This window comes from Marmota monax, unplaced genomic scaffold (assembly GCF_021218885.2).
Source record: "Marmota monax isolate L192 unplaced genomic scaffold, Marmota_monax_Labrador192_F-V1.1 WCK01_AAM20220418_F8-fsc00002, whole genome shotgun sequence".
Taxonomy (NCBI): domain Eukaryota; kingdom Metazoa; phylum Chordata; class Mammalia; order Rodentia; family Sciuridae; genus Marmota; species Marmota monax.
Window position 1 is genome coordinate 36,090,126 of NW_026693571.1, and position 20,965 is coordinate 36,111,090.

Here is a 20,965-nt window from a genome sequence, read left to right on the forward strand (position 1 = left end):
CGGCGGCTCTGCCCTGCCCCTCCTACCACGCCCATGTACCACTGGGTCGCGGGTCTGCCCACCTTGCGGGTGCGGGTGGCGGCTCCGCTCCGCCCCCTCTCCAATTGGGGTCACGCGGTCACCACGCTGGCGAGCCGCTGGGCCTGCTCCGGGCGCTGGCGGCGGCCTGGCTCCTCCCCTCTGGCTCGACGACAAATTGAGGAGACTCAGGTGTCTGTGCCTCACCCCCCCTACCAGGAGACCAACTGTTTCTGTCGCCGCTGGTATTGATGAAGTTCTCACCTCCGCCGCTTTCTGCTGACATCAGATCTCTGCCATGTTGGTATCCTATGCAAATGGCAGCATTTCGTTCCCCTTGCCGGGCAACCAAAGCAACGGGTGAGTCCTGACCGGCCCTCAGCAGGACCCGGACCGAGAAGCAGTTTCCGTGGGCTCCTAGCCCTGGGCCAGGGCAGTTCCGGGAGCCGGAACTCGGCCGCTCCGTGCTCAGTGTAAGCTCCTATAAGAGTAGGCTCCAAGAAGCAGTCCCCGCGGGCTCAGTTCCGGGAGCTGGAATTCGGCCGCTTAGTGCTTGGTGTATGCTCTGATAGGAGCAGGGTCCAAGAAGCAGCCTCCGCAGGCTCCCCAGCCCTGGGCCAGGGCGGTTCCGGGAGCCGGAACTCGGCCGCCCCGCGCTCGGTGTTCGCTCCGATAAGATCAGGTTCTAAGAAGCCCCCAGGCACTGAACCCTAGCAATCTGTCTGCAAGCCGCAGGTGAATGGCAGCCTGAAATTACCTTTTCTATGGCTGAATGAGCTGCGGTCAGTCGAAAACAGGGATGGAGACACAGATCTTTATAGCCAAAAAGTATGACTTGTTGACTGGTATATAAGTATCAGGAATGTTGACTCTAAAAGTTGAATCAAACATATTCATGACATATAGATTGACCAAAATATTTGAGGCATTCCAACCTTTGCACCAAGAAGCAGCAAATTTCTTATCTTTCACCATTAGAAATGGAACCTGAAACTTGATCGCCTACTCTGTCCTGCTTGTAGTCCTCCGTATGGGAGGACTGATGCTAACTACAATGCTGTTGTGTCCATTTCAAGTGAATTTTTCATTCAAGATATACTCAGATAACATAGAAAATAAAGAATTAAGACTTCATTCAGACTACAAAATAATTTAGATGAAATTTTGAAGACATTATCTGCTAATAAACTTCAAATTGCTCCAAAAAGTCATTATTTTTTAGGATATTTAAAGGTGAAAATCCAGAATGAAATAATAAATATCTGTTATTTTGTTGTTATTATAAGTAGTTTGGTTTCCACATTACGACAATAGAGAAAAACAAAACTAAAACTCCTTGGCCAACTGGAAATATTTTAACCAGCCTTTTTCAAAAATTCAGCCTCTGACAAACCAGCCACTACCTCAGAGCAAAGCCTGTCCAAGAATGGGGGCGTGACCCTTATCCTTGGAAAGACCCACAGAGCGCTCCTAGGCACATACCCACCCTGCTGAGTTGTTTATCTACAAATAACAGGAGAGATCTGCTGGCCAGGTGTCCCTGACTCAGTCAGGCTAGGTGGGGACCCATAGAAACCCCCTAGCAGCCACCAATCAGCATGAGACAGGGAAATACCTGGGATGCCAGATGACCCTCCCAGTAGTTTATGGTGGTTGATAACGTGTTGGGAAACCATGTAGTTCAGCACGTACTCCCCTCATGGCTTAAACCAATCAGTTCAAATGAATCCCCCTCTTTTACTAGCCAATCACCCCTACTCAACTTGTTCCCGCCAGTGAATGTGCTAATCATGTTTTAGAGTTGTTTTATGATTTTCCCGCAGTGTGTGATGATTTGCTAAGAGATGTTATGATGTATGTGGGGTCCCTGCCTTCCCCAAAGAGTGTATAAAACTGCTGCAAACCCTCGGCTGGGGCCTCTCAGCATCACTAGTTGCTGTGTGTGCACAGAGGACCGAGCTAGCTCGCAATAAACACCTCTTTGCTGCTCACATCGATCTTGGTCTCTAAAGGTCTTTTGGGGGTCCCGAATTCGAGCATAACACTTCTTCCCAAGAAATTGATATTCCCAAATTACTGCTACCCTGCTGTCACCTCAGGCTCAGCTCCTCTAAGTCAATTTCCTAACACAACTAAAAATAATTTCTTCTAGTCTTCATGTCCACCTTATAAGCCTGAATATTTCCAGGAACTCACTTGTGTCTTCCACTCAACCACCTCCTTTCACATTCCTCCAGCATTCTTTGACTTATGGTTTAAGTCCTATTGACCTACTTGATCTGCATTGTCAGGGTCAATGCCACTCCAGAGATCTAGAGGTCTCCCTTCAATTAAAAAAAAAAAAAAAAAAAGACTCCTAACAATTATCCATTCTGAACAGAGGCTCAGAAACAAAATCACACCAGCAATCACTTTACTCCATTGTATAGTAGCCTGTGGGTAATACAATCTCTGTCCTTTCAAGCTTGGATTTAGACATGAAGAGGCAAGAAGAGAAAATAGGTAGGAAAGAAGGTAAAATGGGAGCTGAAATGCAGGGATTGAGACAATGTTTTCACAGATGAAAAATTAGTAATATTAACTCTTGGGTTTTGGAATAGAGAACTGAACCCAAGAGTGTGGAGCTCTCTCTACATCATTTTGGAAATGGTGCAGTATTTTGAGGTGTCAATATATTTCTCATTAATGTATATTGTTTCATTAATTCAATTAAATGACAAGTTTAATTGGGAGTTCACTGAATTCTGATGCATAGTGAACCACTACCTGACTGAGACTAACAATGATAGGAAATCAATTCACAAAGGAAACTATTTGACTATGAACATCTCCAGAGTAGTCTCAAATTATGGTTTTAAATGCTCCTCGTATCTTCTTTATATCATACTAGACAATGCCAAATTCTCAGAAAACATAATCATTAATATTGAACGAATATTGGCAGAACTGACTTAAAAATGCAAATATAATTACAAAGACAGAAGGTAGAAGGCTCTTACCACATTTCAAGAAAAACTTTCTACTCATGTGCACTGTTAGCAAGATCAGAATTTGTATACCTTACTCTGAAATACAGGGATCACTGACAGGGAAATATAGCAAAAGAGGGAACTAAGTCAGGGATATAGCCTACACAAATCACATAATCTCCCTAGGCCTTTTTCCTCTTTGTTAAAATAAGATGACTGTTGTGAGTGAATCTGACAACCTTATTCTGCTCCTAAGTACTTTAATTCTATATTTGGTGGAAATATTCCAAGAAAGAGTATCCATCATTCCTTCTTTTTCTCCCTTTCCTTCAGAATAGTGATTTCTAAAACCCCTTGAAATCATCTTGGTTTGTATTTAGTAATTACTTCCATCTATGCAAAAAAATTAAATTTTAAGTTCTTTCACACTGTGCAGAAGATACATTTTAAAATAATAAAAATGATAGAAATAAAAGTATATCTTGCTGGGTGCAGTGGCACATGCCTGTAATACCAGTGGCTCGGGAAGCTGAGGCAGGAGGCTCTTGAGTTCAAGGCCAGCCTCAGCAAAAGTGAAGCACTAAGCAACTTTGTGAGACCCTGTCTCTAAATAAAATACAAAATAGGGCTTGGGTAGTGGCTTAGTGATCAAGTACCCCTGAATTCAATCCCTGGTATACATACACACACACACAAAAAAAAAAAAAACTGATCACAGACAAAATATAACAGATTCAGAAAAGAAATACAGTTGTAACACAGTAAAAAAAGAAACAAAGTATAGAATTCTTTCAAGAAAAAAAGTCTAGAAGATTACCGAAATACTGTCTCCTTCCCTATAGTGACATGTACTTTTATTTATTCTGTTTTCTAAATTGACTTCAACAACTATACATAGATCTATCATCAATAAAAGAAAATATATTTGTTTATAAAGAAAGAAAAGGAGGAAATAATTTTGTATGTCTGCTTTTTCATAAAGAATATGTCACTTGGAGTGCAATTTGCATAGTACTTTGGTTCTTTCCAATAGGAGATATTTTCTATTTCTTAAAAACAATTTATTCAGTTTTAAGAAAAATTGAGGCATATAATGCTTAAATTTAGACTGAAGGATGAAAGAAAGCATCCAAATGGATGATTTTAGGACTGTAAGAGTTTGGTAAATATCACTAGTTAAGACAAACTGTCTTCACTTATTTGGCCTCAGCAAGAAAACAGGATTTGTCCAGAGTAATGAGGTGCCTGCACCCACATAGGGAGAGCTAAAGGGTTGCAGGATTGGGTTAAGGGGAGTTGATGGTAAAGAACACACTTCACAGAGCATGTTAATCACAGATAGGACAGCCACGAGTCCCCAGTGGATCCTGTGAGCATTCAACAGCGTCGTCTTGCACAGATGAGTGTGGGATGTGACAGCATGAGACCCAGAAAGCAGGTGAAAGGAGAGGAGAAGGTAGGTTCTCCATGAGAGCAGAGGCTTCTGGGATTCCCAAAGGTCTTTCTTCTCTCCAACCAGACAGTTAAATTCCTGAACTTGGAGCTGTGTCCTACCCATCCCAGTGGGCCTCAGAATGCCTTACATAGAGTAGGAATAACAACCAACTGTGAATAACTATGAACAGGCACTATTATAAACGCTGTGCAGGTATTAACTTAGTGAATCCTCTAAACAGCACCATGAAGCAAGTGTTTCTGCAGATAAGCAACCAAAAGCATACAGTAATTCAACAATTGCTCTAAGGCCCAGAGCTAGTAGTGCTGGGAGCAGCATTCAGCTTGGGCAATCAGACCCCAGAGCTGGCATTCCTAATTACCTCACTCTACAGCCTCTCTACATGTGTAATAAAGGAGGGAGAGAGTAAATAAAATATCTTATAATGAAGAGAGTGTTTATTCTCAATTTAGGAGACAGTTAAAAAAACCAAAAAATCAGTCAAATGCAACCCTAAATATCTCATAAGGGGATGTGAGGGGAGGAATCTGGCTTTAAACTAAGGATTCCTGTTGTCTTAGATGAAAGTCACTCCTCAGGCTCCAAGATCCCTAACTAAAGGATGACTGAAAGGCAAGAAGATCAATAATGAAACTATCTAAGTCCATTAAAGACATACATCCCTCACACTGAGAGGAGATTGAACCTCCAAACAGCAGTGCCAAATAAACCCTTTCCAAAATAAAAAGCTCGTTTCTCAATAATTCCACAATCTAATTGAAATCTATGTCAAGGGGACAGGTTAGACTATCTAGAGTCACAGACAGCAGATAAACCGTGATTTGATAGTTTCATCACAAATAATATTTGGGCTAAATTCTCAGCTGCAAATTAAGAGTAACAGAACAACAGCACTGTCTTGATATGTCTGAAATATACATGTAAAAATCTCCACTTGAAAATGTATGCTTATAATTTTTTCAACATAATAGCTGAATTTACTATGAATCCAGGCTACAGCCTGAGATGGAGACACAACTCTTAGCAGAAGCCTGTAATGAAATGAGGGAAGCAGACTACGGCAAAAGAAGAAAGGTAAGGTATGATGTGGTGTCTACTGGAGATCACAGGAGTGGTCCTTCCTTAATGCAGGAAGGCCAGTTTTGTACCCTGGTGATAGTAGGTCATTGTTCATGGTCTTCAATGAAAGGCAAAGTAAAGTCATAGCAGCATGACTACCTGGATGAGATGGCTCATGTATGCCCAAGGTGACTGTCAGGAGAAGGGCACATTAACACATAGCTGGATATGCCTGCCAAGGTCTAGTGCACCAAAAGCATCAAATGCAATGCACCGTCTTTAAAATTACTGTTGAACTCCATCCACACATCAAAAGAGACGGAAAAATTCTAAAAAGAAACAGTAGAATGAAAAAAACATGTATCTACTGATTTCCATTAGGTTAAAAGTAGAGTTGGGATTATGTACACAAAACATCTTTCAGATAAGAGTTCCTGTCTTGTCATTAGGTTATCTTATACCTGTAAGCAATGAATGAAGAATTACAAAGTTGTCAATTGGGCTACTTACTATTGGCCAACAACCTGCTGCCACACCAATCGAGTAGATTACCCATGGATTCTCATAGTCCCTGTCAGTGCTCCTGAAAGTCACTAGACAGACATTGCCTCCTCATGATTCACAATAAGACCATCTTCAGAAATGTAGCCCTGCAGCAAGAAAACTGTTTAACATGGATGTGTTTCTCCTTCCTGATTAAACCTTCTATCCCTAATGTATTTTCAGAGATTATTGAAAAACAATACTACATGATTATAACTGGATTTATCTTAAAGAAATTCAAACACCTAATCCAACATCTTCATTTATTCAATACCAGAATAATTGTGAACAAAAGAATATTTATGAAATGCAAATAGTAGTAGTGATGTTCTCCTATAATCCTCTTTCTTAAAAGTGGAAGTTGCAGCTTTCCATGTGTCTAATATATAACAAAGCTCTGAGCCTTATTAAAAAGGATAGTCCATACATCATCCCAGGGTGCCCAGGGCCACTCAGGCTTATGCCTATGTTGCCCTATGAATAAATGCCAGCCTCAAAGGGAGTTAAAAAGGCTCTGACTGGTGCCCAAACTTTGGGAATCCCAATGAACTCTGAACTTTGGTACAATCTAATCAACATTATCAGTTTTAAGCTATTTTTAACCCCATCTCTACCGTTCCAAATGCTCTCATATATCCCTTTTCATCCCTGTGAACATAAGATCCAACAAGAACAACTTAGAAGACAAAAAAGTTTATTTTGGCTCACAGTTTCAGAGCTCAGTCCATGGTCAGTTGACTCCACAGTTCTGGCCCTGAGGTAAGGGAGTGTGGCAGAAGAACACAGCTCAGGACATGACAACCAGGCAGCAGAGAGAGATTTCTGCTCATGAGGGCTGAAATACAAACCCAAGGTACATCCCCAGTGACTATTTCTTTAAGGTTAAGGTTTTCACAACCCAATCATTTCACCTCTGAGCTTTCTTACATTGTCTCACACATGAGATTTTGAAGGAATCTTCATATCTAAGCCATAGCAATATGTTTGGGCTCTTTCATGCAGTGGATAACAGAAAGTGGGCAGTATTTGAGTGTTTTCGAGTCTGGTAAAGCACAGGAACAGCCTCAGCAGTCTCCTCTTAGTCCAGTGGCACCCAGTACCAAAAGAAATCTGGAATATCAAGTCCACGTTGTGCCTAAGGACCATTTTTTAAATCTACTTCCCTTTTCCAATGTACATGAGTACAAGGCTGGTTGTTTTTTCAGATATTATACAGCCCTCATCAGAATTCTTTATTCTAATCAATAACACTTATGTTTCTCTAAATATACAACCAAATGCCACTTAAATAAAGAAACCTTTAAAAATATAAAACTAAAAAGAAAAGTCAGTGTTAAAAATTGCCATAATTCCAACAGGTCAGAGAAAAATCACTGCTTATCTTCTGGTATGTTTTTTTTCCTTAATAAATTACTATCTGTGCTAGGGACACATATGTACTGTAATATTATTTATACCCTTTTTACTTACTGTGTTTTTCCTATATCAACCTTCAACAATATGAATTTTAGTGACTCACTGGAATCCCCCTGTGTGAACTGAGAACCACTGTTGGCCTTCTATCTCTTCCTTTGTTAGCATAGAGATAGACAGTGAACCAGGGAGAAGAAAACAGAAGTTACTGGGGTGGTGAGAGAAGCAGAAATGCCTTCAGGCTGGCTTTGATAATAAGATAGTAACAGCTCCAGCCTCAGTGTATGCCACACGCTACACCTTGCAGCATCCTCAGGACAATCTTCTGATGGGGATGGAACCCAGAACTTGCACCATGCTAGGCAAGCTCTCTAACACTGAGCTGTATCCTCAGTCCCTCAACACAGTCTCGACTGAATCAAAGAAATCTGAGGGCTTCTTCAGCCATGACTAGGTATGACTGCAGACTGTTCTTTCTTTTTGCATCACGTTCTACTATGTGGCCCAAATTAGAATTGGAAAAAAAAAATAACTTTCAACTTCTGTTTCTATTGTAACTTACATTTTTCCTATGAAAGATACATTATATGAGGCCAAAAATGTAGAAAAATTATGGTTGGTTTCTCTTTTCTATACCAAATCTGAAAATAAATTTGAAAAGCTACGCTTTGTAACTCTGACATTTTCCTGTTCTGACTTTTTGTTCTGGATAAGATCAAAGACTTTTGATATTTATAGAATAAAGTTAGTTATCTCTGGTACAAAGCGAACTCAAACTCAGAGTTTAGGTACACAAAGGGATGGATTCTTTCCTAAATATAAAACACAGGGAATGGGATTATAATCAATATGAGAACACAGACAAATGGGTATCGCTTACTATTTGAACAAGGCAATCAATGCTGTCCGTGCCCAAACTGATAAGTGAGGTGGATTAAAACAACAGGACTGATAGAAATAGTCAACATCAAAATCATTCATTTTAAATGAAGTAATTTACTACTTGTCAACTTGAACTTGCAATTGAAAATAGCATCACCCCTAATCTTCCACAGGGTTAGTCTTATTTTTGATAAAAAATTTCAAAAGTGTGTATACTATAATTTTGTACCTTATGCATATAATCCAAATGTTTTCACCCCAAAATCTTTGTCTTTGGCCAGTCATATAGCATAGGCTGGAGTCACATCTCTGTGGGGAAATAATTCAATGTTCTTCAGTTATTCCAAGTATTTACAGGAATGAAATCTTATGGATGTAGATCAACCTCTGGTTTTGAGCTCCTGTTTTATATTATATATTACTTTAATCTCATTCAGTACCATGTCAACTCAGATCTAAAACTCGAACTTCTCTGCTTTTTTTCCCCTACCAGATCTACACACTTGCATAAGGCTTTGGTGTTTAAAGTAATATACTGAAAGCTTTGGTGAGAAATGGAGAATTATGATTTAGAACTTCAAAGCTACATATAAAAATTATGTATTTTTCTCCTAGTTATATTTTGATCCCTCCTTTGCCTTAGTATATAACCAAAAATAAGTTCCTTTCCAAGATCTTTAACTACCTGCCATCCTTGCAAGACTCAGATTTTTGTTTCCCTACAGCCTCTTCAACCCTGGGCAGCATAGATTTGTGTATACCTTCCTCTTTATGTCAGCCTTACTGATAATACATTAGTCAAAACTAGCACTGTCCTGCATAGTGAGTGAGCTCCTGAAATCTGGTGGCACAGACACATAAAACGTTATATGTGTCAAGATGTTAGTAATTGCAGTTAAAAATAAATGTCACTTTATAAGGCATGCATTAGCCCATCTTATTGGAAAGTTCAGAGGTATATGAGCTTCAGAGTTGGTTTATACATTGACGTCATAAAGGAGAGTATCCTTCACAATCTGCTTCATTCCATACTTGACTCAGCTTGCCATGACTGTAGGAAAGCTTTGACATTTCCCCATATCTTCAGTGGGAGATAAGGCTTATTTTCTGCAACCATTGAACAGCATCACTTACTTAAACCTCAATTACTGGAATGCCACAGTCCGGCTAGGAAAATAACCGGGAGGTGACAAGCAACTTAAAGGTCGAAGTGGGAACTGCTTTATTAAGGAACAACAGCGGTATATATACCTAACTGATTACACACAGCTTGACTCAATTAGCATCATCCAGATACAGCAATCAGCCAATAAGGAATCTCCACCATCTTAATGGCTCGGTGGCGTTGCCTCACAAACCACTCCTCCTGGCAAACTGCCAGGCACCATCTTGACTTGATTCACAGCCCCCAACATCTCCCCCCTTCTGTTTTATTAAACAACGAGTATGTGGTTTAGGGACCATGCCTGTTTTAGGTTGTCCAATACTACATATGGTCCTTACCCATCATTGGATGGTCTGACCTCAAATCGTCAGCCTCCTGGCTTAGGTTGGTACCATTGTAATTGGATCTTACCCGTCTTTGACTACTGGCCCAACATATTTAGCCACCATAGTGGTTTACCATAAACAACCTGCCGCAAGCAGAAGGAGGAGGAGGATACAAAATGCCATAATACCAAGCCATTGACGGCTCTAAGTAAGAAGCCCTTGGAAAAATTGTACCACCGATGACACCATCAGCAAAGATACCCTGGTACTATTACAATTTGTTGTATCAATAGATTAGTTCATAATGCATATAAGTGATACATAGTCCAGGCAAGTTCTGTAAGCAGCTTAAAGCAGAAGAATCCATTAATATGTCTATTTCTTCTTAAAGTAAATCGACTCTTTGAGCATTACTTGTTGAGTTACATTATTCATTGATGCATCAGTTTATACAGTTTGTGTGATAACAGCTGTGATGATGGTAGCTGTAATTCCTTCTTCCTGTAACTTGCATATGGGTTTGAAGGTATTCTCACAAGTAAGCTTCAAGGTTTTTTACATTTGAAATAGGTCTTAATGGTGCTCATTATTCATTAGCCTCCAGGTGTGGGAGAACCATTGTCGCAGATGTAAGGATAGCTAAACTGGAGTTCTGGATATCAGCTGTTATGGATTTGAGCCAAATCATCTTCTTTTTGGTCTGTAGAAATCGCTTTAGTTAGTCTCTCTGGAATCCAAACCAGCTGCTGTTCTCCCTGTGGAAACACACAAACAGACCTCCGACTCCAATCACTGGGTCAGGACCTTTAATGATAATAACTGTAAGCTGATGCAGCTGTGGTGAAAGCTGTAAAATACCAAAGTATCCGAAGGTAAATGCTATCACCATAATTGAAAACTGGAGTTCTGGATATCCTGTGACAGCACCTGCAGCAAATAGGGAAAAACTGACGACACATTAGTTATTGCCATTGGAAATGGCCAAACTTCAGGGGTGCCGGGCACGTCCTCCGCCACCCGCTGCAGCGTCCCCGGGCAGCCCCATGGCGGGGGGGGGGGGGGGAAGGGCCTGTGGCCCCCGATGCCACCAGCTGAAAAGTCCCTGCTGCGCTGCGACCAGCTCGCATATGCGGCAGCCACAGCGCCTCGCTGCTTCACGCACCCTCTGGTGATGAAAAGAGATTAGTAGCAGCCTCCTGTTGTAACTCCTTCCCTGATAGTCCTTCCTCCTCTGAACTTTCTTCCTCTTTCTGACTAGAGTTCCTGGGCTTTTATAAATGTATGCCCTAACTATTCTTGGTTTTACTGGGGTGCCTCCTTCCTTTAGCAATTTACTTAACACCCTTTCAGTTTGGTTCTTACTAACTTCTGATCCCATATTTCCGTAACAAAGACAACACAACACACCAAGACAAAACAAAACAAAAACACACTGTATCAATCTTCTCCATTTTCTTGAAATGGCCATTCGTCCTCTCGCCCTATCTGTTCCCAGGGGCGAGCAGCTTTCCTCCTGTCCTATCTATTTCTAGGGACAGGCAGCTTTCCTCCCGTCCTATCTATTTCTAGGGACAGGCAGCTTACCTTGTCACTTACCCCCGAGCGTTCCAGAGTTCCCCTGTATGGGCCACCATTTGCCACAGTCCGGCTGGGCAAAATAACCGGGAGGTGACAAGCAACTTGAAGGTTGAAGCGGGAACTGCTTTATTAAGGAACAGCAGCGGTATATATACCTAACTGATTACACACAGCTTGACTCAATTAGCATCATCCAGATACAGCAATCAGCCAATAAGGAATCTCCACCATCTTAATGGCTCTGTGGCATTGCCTCACAAACCACTCCTCCTGGCAAACTGCCAGGCGCCATCTTGACTTGATTCGCGGCCCTCAACACTGGAATGATGGCAAAATGAGTGGGATTACCCCCTTGGCTTATCTCCAATCAGGCTATAGAGGGGATTGTTCCATTCAAACTGAATGGGTACCATTCAGACTCTCACTGTCCACAAAAAGAGGGAGTCCCCATCTGCAGGGCCAGCAGCCCACCATTACATACTATAAGGAACCACAACTAGAGAGACTTAAAAGTTTCAACAGGTCTCTGAAGTACTGCACAGTCTACATGACTTACCTCTCCCCCCAGCAGGTACTGAATGTGACATTCAATGATTAATCCACCATGAGCTGTCCATGCTCTTACTTCCACTTGGCCTCACCACTTGGTTGGACTTGAGCAATCATGCACTTCCAACTCAGCCACTGTTGCCTGCTTCTGCCATAAGAGAACATCTCAGTCCCATGATCCCCCAACCCTGCTTTCTGCTCCTCCCTCCAGACTCCTACACCCCTGAGCAGTCCTTTGCACACTGGAATCCAGTAGGATGCACAGATGCAGAAAGCACATTTCCATATAACAATTCCCATGGTAGCCATAACTTTTTCCTAACCAAGGACATGTTTGGTTTATTATTTGTTCTCATACTTCTAGCCACCATTGACTTGGCATATGTTCTGTACTGTATTAGAATTTCTTTTTCATTGGAGGTCTTTTTATTTATTTGTCTTTGCAGTGCTGGAGATCAAACCCAGTGTCATTTAGGCAAGTGCTCTACCACAGAGCTACATCTCCAGCCCATACTAGATATGTTATTAATCCTAACAAGTCTTCACAATAAGATCATGTTTTACAGCTAGTTCACAGATTAGGAAACTGAAGCAACGGTGAAATAACTTGTTTAAATCATTTACTACAACCACAGTAGAATGTAACCTGGCCCATCCCTACCTCCTCCCTGAGGAAGACATACATGAAAAGGACAAGGAGATGCAAATTACTTTATTATTTGGCTGAAACCCAAATCCACTTCAGAAAACTAGGAAATGGGGTTGATCACAAGAAAGAAATGAAATTTCCTGGGCTGGCCTTGTAGCTCAGCAGTAGAGCACTTGCCTAGCATGTGGGAGGCACTGGATTTGACCCTCAGCACCAAATAAGAATTAATTAATTAATTAAAGGTACTGTGTCCATCTACAACTAAAAATACAATATTTTTAAATGAAATTTCTTGCTCTAAATTTTAATAGTATTTTTGGGGGGTGTGGGTGGGGAGGTAATCAGGGTAGAGAAAATCCCCCCTTAAGCATCACAGACACTGATTAAAACTGGAAATGTTTGTTGAAAGCTTTCATTTTTCATTACTTGCAACAAGTGTAAGATTATAAGAAAATGCTCTGGGATGTGTGGTTGGTGTGAAAATGCAATCCTGTGCTACTCCAATATAAATCCTATTTTATACATTAAATATGGGCACATTTCAGGAATGATATAATATTCAAAAAATTTAAACAGAAACCAAGTGTCTAAAATCAATGCCTCCTGACAGAATGCCAACATGGAATAAATCCCTAGTGGTTTAAAATGCACAGAAAGAATAAACACTAAAAAGATAAGCAGTTTTATTAGAATATAATTTAAATTTCACATTTATTGAAAATCCTCCATTGAGCCCTCACATTTACTGTCTTCTCTGCATACATTACTGATATGCATCAACACTATTTTTATAACCAATAACAGAAAATTCAGTACCATTCATCTTCCATACAGTGATACTTTCCTTTTCATTCCTTCTGCAATATCTGCAAATGTCACAAATAAAAATACGCAAATACACTATAAGAGAATTGGAAGACTAAATCCCATTATATAAATATGATTTACATAAAAATGAAGACTTATGTATGGAAAGAGCTAAAAGGCCTTTGTTAAATTGTTTTTTCCTCACTGGAAATACAAATTGAAATGGAAGAAAATATTATCTATTTTTCCTTCTTTCTCTGCCATTTAAGATCATGTTGGTATTAAAGATGAAAACTCCAACATTTCTCTCCTCATTGGAAGGGGAAATCAATGACAAACTTCTCTGAACATAGAATTATAAGGCAAGTGGCTACACTCAGCTATAGAGTCTTCCCGTGCCATGCTCCATCTGATAAGATGCAAAACAATACCATTTTGATACTGTAGGAAGCAAGAAATAAAGAGGGGGGGATGAATAAAAAAAATGAAGACTTTCAAATAAGAAAGGGTCTTAACAGCAGATCACATGTTGCATTCATATTCTACTTCCAGTAGATCATTGTTAACCATTTCAGAATACAGCTGTATATAGAGTATGACATCAGGAATTCCCACACAAACACCAATTTGGACAACTATTCATATATGAAAATACCTTCACAAGAGTTAAAGAATCCAGACAAGAGATTAGGCATTTGAGCAGAACACAGAAATAAGAAATAAATGCATTAAAAAAGATAAGGACATACATAGCTCAAGGACTGTGTATGTCCAGCACTCACCACCTGCCTATCATGAGAAATGCTCTGTGAGATGGAGAGTATTATGAGCACCTGACCTCACCATGGATACCACGCTCACTCCAGAGAATCCCAAGTGCCAGGCCAACTCCCAGACCCAGGCTCAAGTCTTTGCACAGCATTAAGACAGCCTCTATAGCTCCAGGTTCCATACCCACTCAAGCCTCTAGGACTACCCCTGAGAACCTGGGCTCCAGAATTATCTCAGTGCCAGTCCATGGGCCCAGGCCCCAGGCACCATGCCCAATCCAGCATTAGGCTGGAATTTACAGGTACAGGCTCTAGGCTGATCCCTAAGACCTAGACCCAGGGCAGTTACCACACCAATGGTCCTCAGACCAACCCCTATACTCTCAGAATCCAGTACTAGACCACCAAACCAGAATTTAAGCCTACACTCATGGACCCAGACATCAAGCCCCCCACTCACTGACCCAGGCATCAGGCTAACCTACCGAAGGCCACAATAACAACCTCCCCATGTGCCCCACCAGTCAACTGACCCAAAATATGTGGACAGGCTTCATGGTGAAAGGATTGTTCTGCTCAAGCCCATCTGTAAAGACTGGAAGAGATATCTACTTCTTCAAGTGCACAGACACCAATAAAAGTTCACGAGAACAACAAATAATCAAAGAAACACAATAGCAACAAGGGAACAAAAGAAATAGAAATTTGCAAACTGTCTGACAAAGAATTCCAAATATTCTTAAAGAAGCTCAGTCAGTAACAAGAGAACATAGATATATAACTAAAGTAAATCAGAAAAAATAACGCATTAACTAAATGATAATTTCAACAAATATAGAAATTGTTTTTTTCTTTAATCAAAATATGCTGAAGTTGAAAAACAAATTAATTGAACTAAAAAATTCTAGACAGAGCTTTAGCGGCAGATTCAGTCCAACAGAAGAATCATTAATTCATAGACAGGTCATTTGAAATTACTCAATTAGAGGAATAAAAAGAAAAAGGAAGAAAAAAATAAAGTCTACAGGACTTCTGGGATACCATCAAGTAAACTAATATATACATTTTTTGGTGGCCCAAGAAGCAGCAGAGAAAGTGAAAGGGGAAGATAATTTATTTAAAGAAATAATGATGGAGAACTTCCCAAATGTGGAGATGAAAATAAAAATCCAGACCATGAACTGCAATGATTGCCAAATAGTTTTAATATACTTGATATGGGTTAAACATAAATAATTCTCCATCATGATACATTATAATCATATTTTTAAAGTAAAAAAAAGGAGAAAAAGAGTAAGGTAACTCGATGTATAAATGAACCCCCATACTATTAGGATATTTTTCATCAAGACAAGGGAGAGCAGGATGATATATTCAAAGTGATGGAGAAATAAATAGAAGACCTAACCATAATAAGGTACCCACCAGAGCTATCCTTAAGAAATGAATGAGACATAAATAAAGACTTTCCAAGAAAAACAAAACCTGAAGCATTTCCTTACCACTAGAGATATTCCATAAGAAATACTAAAGGAATTTCTTCAAACAAAAGGTTGCTAACAACAGGAAAACACATGAAAGCATATAATTCACTGTAAAAGTAAGATTATCCTAATACTGTAATAGTGGTATATAACTCACTTTCCACTCTAGTATAAAAGTTAAAAGATAGTATAAGAGTTTATGGTTTCTATTAAAAATAACTATAGTTATGATAACTTATTAATAGATATACAATATATGAAGATGGCAATTCTGACATCAATAACATAAAATGAGGGAGAAGGAGTTAAAGTGTAGTGTAGTGTTAATGCATCTTATCAAAATTAAGTTTTTATCACCTTAAATTAGACTGTTATAACTATAATATATTTAATGTAAATTTCATGATAATCATAAAAAACTGTCACACAAAAGATAAATAAATCAAAGTATTGGTATGAAAATTATACAAGCACACAGGAAGTCAGGGATAAAGAAACTACAAAACAGGTAGAAAATAATTAACACAATGGTAAGACTAAGTTCATACCTATCAGTAATTTACTTTAAATGTGAATGGGTTAAATTTTCCAATAAAAATACAGAGTGAATGGATGGACTAAAAATAATATCCAACTATGCATACTGTACGAGATTTACTTCAGCTTTCAGGACATACATAAGATAAAAGTAAAGGGATTTAAAAAATATTCTATTCAAATGGTGACTGAAAGAGGTTGCCTTTTTGGGTGGTTGTAGTGTTGGGTAGCTATACCGGTATGAGACAAAATAGACTTTAACCTATAAACTGTTTAAAGAGACAAAGAAGGTCATTATGTAATAAGGGAATAAGACATCAATGATACTGTAAGTATGTGTGAAACAAATATTGCAGCATCTACTTATATAAATCAAATAGTAGATCTGAAGAGACAGACATTAACACAATAATAGGAGACTTCAAGTTCTCATTTCAATAATGAGCAGATCATCCAGACATAAAGTCATTAAGGAAACTTTGAATTAGAATTATACCAAATGAACCTGAGAGACACACAAAACATTCCACCTAAAAGCAGTAAATGACACATTCTCAAATGCACATGAAATATCACAAGTATAGACAATGCACTAGGCAACAAAACAACTCTTAACAAATTCAAGAGGATTAAATTCATATCAAGTATATTTTCTCATCAAAACGGAATAAAATTAGAGGTAGACAAGATGAAGGAAACTGGAATATTCACAAATATGTGAAAATTAAACCACAGGCTCTTGAATACCCAATAGTACAAAAAATAAAAATAAAAAAGAGAGATTTTAAAAATCTAAGACATATGGAAATGGAAATATAACACATTGATAATATGGGAAGCAGCAAAAGCAGTACAAAGAGTAAAGTTTAAAGCCTTCACTTACAAAGATAAAATGTCTCCAACAGCCTAATATTACACCTCAAGAAACTATATAAAGGATAAGCCCAAAATTAGCAAAAATGAGGAAACAATGAAAATCATAGCAGAAATAAATGAAATAAAGGCTGGAAAAGCAATAGAAAATATCAATGAAATTAAAAGTTGTTTTTTTAAAGACAGACAAAATAACCAACCCTTAGTTAGACTAAGGAGAAAAGAGAAGACTCAATTAAAGAATGTTATAAATGAGAGCTGGGGGTATAGCACAGTTGGTAGAATGCTTGCCTTGCAAGCACAAGGACCTGGGTTCAATCCCCAGCACCCCCTCTAAAAAAATGTATTATAAATGAAAGAGGAGGCAATGCAAATTATACCACAGAAATATAAGGAAAACTACTCTCACCACTTTTACTCAACATAGTACTTGAAGTCTTAAGAGCAATTAGATAAGAAAAAGAAATAAAAGTCATCCAAACTGAAAAGGAAAAATAATCTCTACAAATGATATGATTTACATATAAAACATCCTAAAGATTCCATTAAAAAAACTATTAGAACTAATAAACAAATTCTTTAAATAAGGCTGCATAATATAAAATCAATATACAAAAATGTGACATAATTTTACCATATACATATATAAAAACAACACAGTGAATCCCACAATAATGTTCAGTTGTAAGAATGGGATCCAAACTTGAATAATATATATTCCATGCTTGTATATCAAAATGGTTTCTGCTCTCATGTATAATCAAAAAGAACCAATAAAAATAATAATGAAAAAATATCTTTAAAAAAATCAATTGTGTTTCTATATCTAACAAAGGGGTCTTGGAAAAGAATCCTATTTTTAATATGCAATGAATTTAACCAAGAAAAGAATTGTCTGTACACTGAAAACTGTAAGACACTTATGGAAGAAATTGATGAAGGCACAAATAAACATATTTTATGTCCATGAATTAGAAGAATTGAAATAATTAAAATGCCTATACTACCTAAAGTCACTTACAGACTCAATTACAATAAAAATTCCAATGACTTTTTTTTGTAGAAATAGAAATTAAAATCCTAAAATACATAAGGAACCCCAAAAGACCCCAGTCAAAGCCATATTCAACAAAAACAGTTGAAGGCATCACAGCACTGGATTTCAAAATCTACCACTAAGCTTACAGTAATCAAATTATCAAGGCCCTTTCATAAAAGGAGATACACAGAATAATGAAAGAGAAAAAGGGTCTAGAAATAAATCCATATATTTAATTGACCTTTGACAAAGGTGCCAAGAAACCACAACAGGAAAAGGATAGTCCTTTTATAAACAGAGCTGGGAAAATTGGATATCTATGTGTGGAAAAATGAAATAAGTAAAATAAATTTATTTCACATTATGGACAAAAAGTAATTCAAAGTGAATTAAAGACTTAAACATAAGACATGAGAGTGTACAACTACTAGAAAAACACAAAAGCAGAGGGGAACCTTCTTGATATTGTTCTGAGCAATAAATTTTTGGATATGATCCCAAAATCTCAGGCAACAAAAGCAAAAATAGACAAATGGGATTGCATTGAAATAAGAAGCATCTTCACAGCAAAGGAAACAATCAGGAAACTTAAGAAGTAATCTAAGGAATAGTAGAAAATATTTGCAAAACACATATCTGGTAAGGGGTTCATATCCAATATATAAAGAACTCACAATAGCTCAATAGTAAGAAAACAAAGAGCCTGACCATTAAAAAAAAAAGGTGGGGGGAAGAGCAAAGGACATGAATGGATATTTCTCTAAAGACAATCTGTAAATGAACAACAAATATATTAACAATGCTTAACATCACTAGCCATCAGGAAAATGCAAATCAAAACCACTTGCCTAGCACGTGCAAGGCCCTGGGTTCAATCCTCAGCACTACATAAAATAAATAAGTAAAATAAAAGTATTTTGTCCAACTACAAAAAAAAAATAGAAAAAAAAACAATGAGGTATCACTTCACATCAGTTAGAATGGCTCCTAGTAGAAAGATAAAAAATAAAAAATTGCTGGTGAGGACGTGGAAAAAAGGGAACCCTCGTACACTATTGGTGGGAATATAAGTTGGTACAGCTATTGTAAAAATCAGCAGCACAGAGGTTCCTAAAAAAATTAAAAACAGAACTTCTATATTATTCAGCAATTCCAATTCTGCGTTCTTTTCCAAAGGAAATCAGCTTGTCAAAGAAATATCTTCCTTTCTATGTTCAGTGTAGCCTTATTCATGATACTAAGATATTGAATTAGCCTACATGTCCCTCAACAGATAAATGGATAAATAAAAAGTGATAAATACACATATGTGTGTGAGAGTATATGCTCATGTGTATAAATACACACATACAGTGGGATATCACTCAGGCTTTAGACAGAAGGAAATCTGCCATTGGTGACAACATGGAGGACATTATCCTAAGTGAATTTAGCCAGATATAGATAAGTACTGCATGACCTCACTTATATGTGGAATCTAAGGATGTCAAACTCATAGAAATGGAAAGCAGAAAAGTGGTTTTCATAGACTAGGGAGTAGGGAAAATTGAAAAGATATTGGTCAAAGTATACAAATTTTTAGTTATACAGGAAAAATAAGTTCTGAAGGGCTAATACCCAGCACTGTAACTAGAATCAGTAACACTGCATTTTATACTTGAAATTTGCTAAAAGACTATATCTTCAATGCTCTCACCACAAAAAAAAAATGTAAAATGGCAACTGTCAGGTCATTTATATGTCAATTAGTTTGAGTTGTAATCTGTTTACAAGATATATTTATATCAAAACATCACATTGTATTCTTTTTTTTAAAAGAGAGAGAGAGAGAGAATTTTTTAATATTTATTTTTCAGTTTTCGGTGGACACAACATCTTTATGTTATTTTACGTGGTGCTGAGGATCGAACCCAGCGCCCCATGCATGCCAGGCAAGCGTGTTACCGCTTGAGCCACATCCCCAGCCCACATTGTATTCTTTAAATATATGCAAGCTTTAGTTATCAATCAATACAGCTGGGATGGTGGAAAAGCTATGTATGGGTTGGATGTAGTTTCTCTTCACTTTTCCTCCAACCCCCTTCAGATACACGAATGTTCTCATATCAATTATCTATTGATTTGTTCTATGTAGTTCTGAAACCTTACTGTGCCCAACTGAGATCTCTATATGCTACTATTATATTTGCCCAACATTTTCACATCATGAAAATATCAGAGTTAGGGCAACGTAACATTACCAGAAAAAGAAAGTTTATCATGAAAGTCCCTTGGAATCAACAGCTACAGATGATAAAGGAATTAGGACCAAGCAAAAAGAGGAGATGAAGTGCAGTTTAGTCACAAAAGCCTCAAATGATCCCACTGGGAACTCTGGGGCTAGGATAGCTGTTGAGGTTAACCTCAAATTGAGGAAAAGAATCAAGTGTCATATTCCCAGATTAGATTGAGGCTATATAGGGAGGTGGATGGGGTGTGGCTTTGGGCCAGGCTGCTGTCTTTAGCCAAGAGCAATTCTTGGAGGATATTCAGCTGCCAGCTTCTTAGGAGCTGTGGGAATAAGCTTTGAGGATTGGTTTAGGGCCAGGGAAATAGTCCAAATATTTAATATCCAGTAATGACCCATCAGATGAGGTCCCTAATGAATGGAAGCCAGATGGAGAGAACTATTTGGATATCATCCCTCACTTAAAGCACACCCTTTCCTACAAAGAGGACATGGACATTGCCTAGGGAGATCTGTGGTCTTAAAAATGATCTTTAAAAACAAATCTACAATTTGATAACCTAAATGATTGATTACAAAGAATATTTTAAATTCATTACAGTAAAAATATAGATGAGAAAC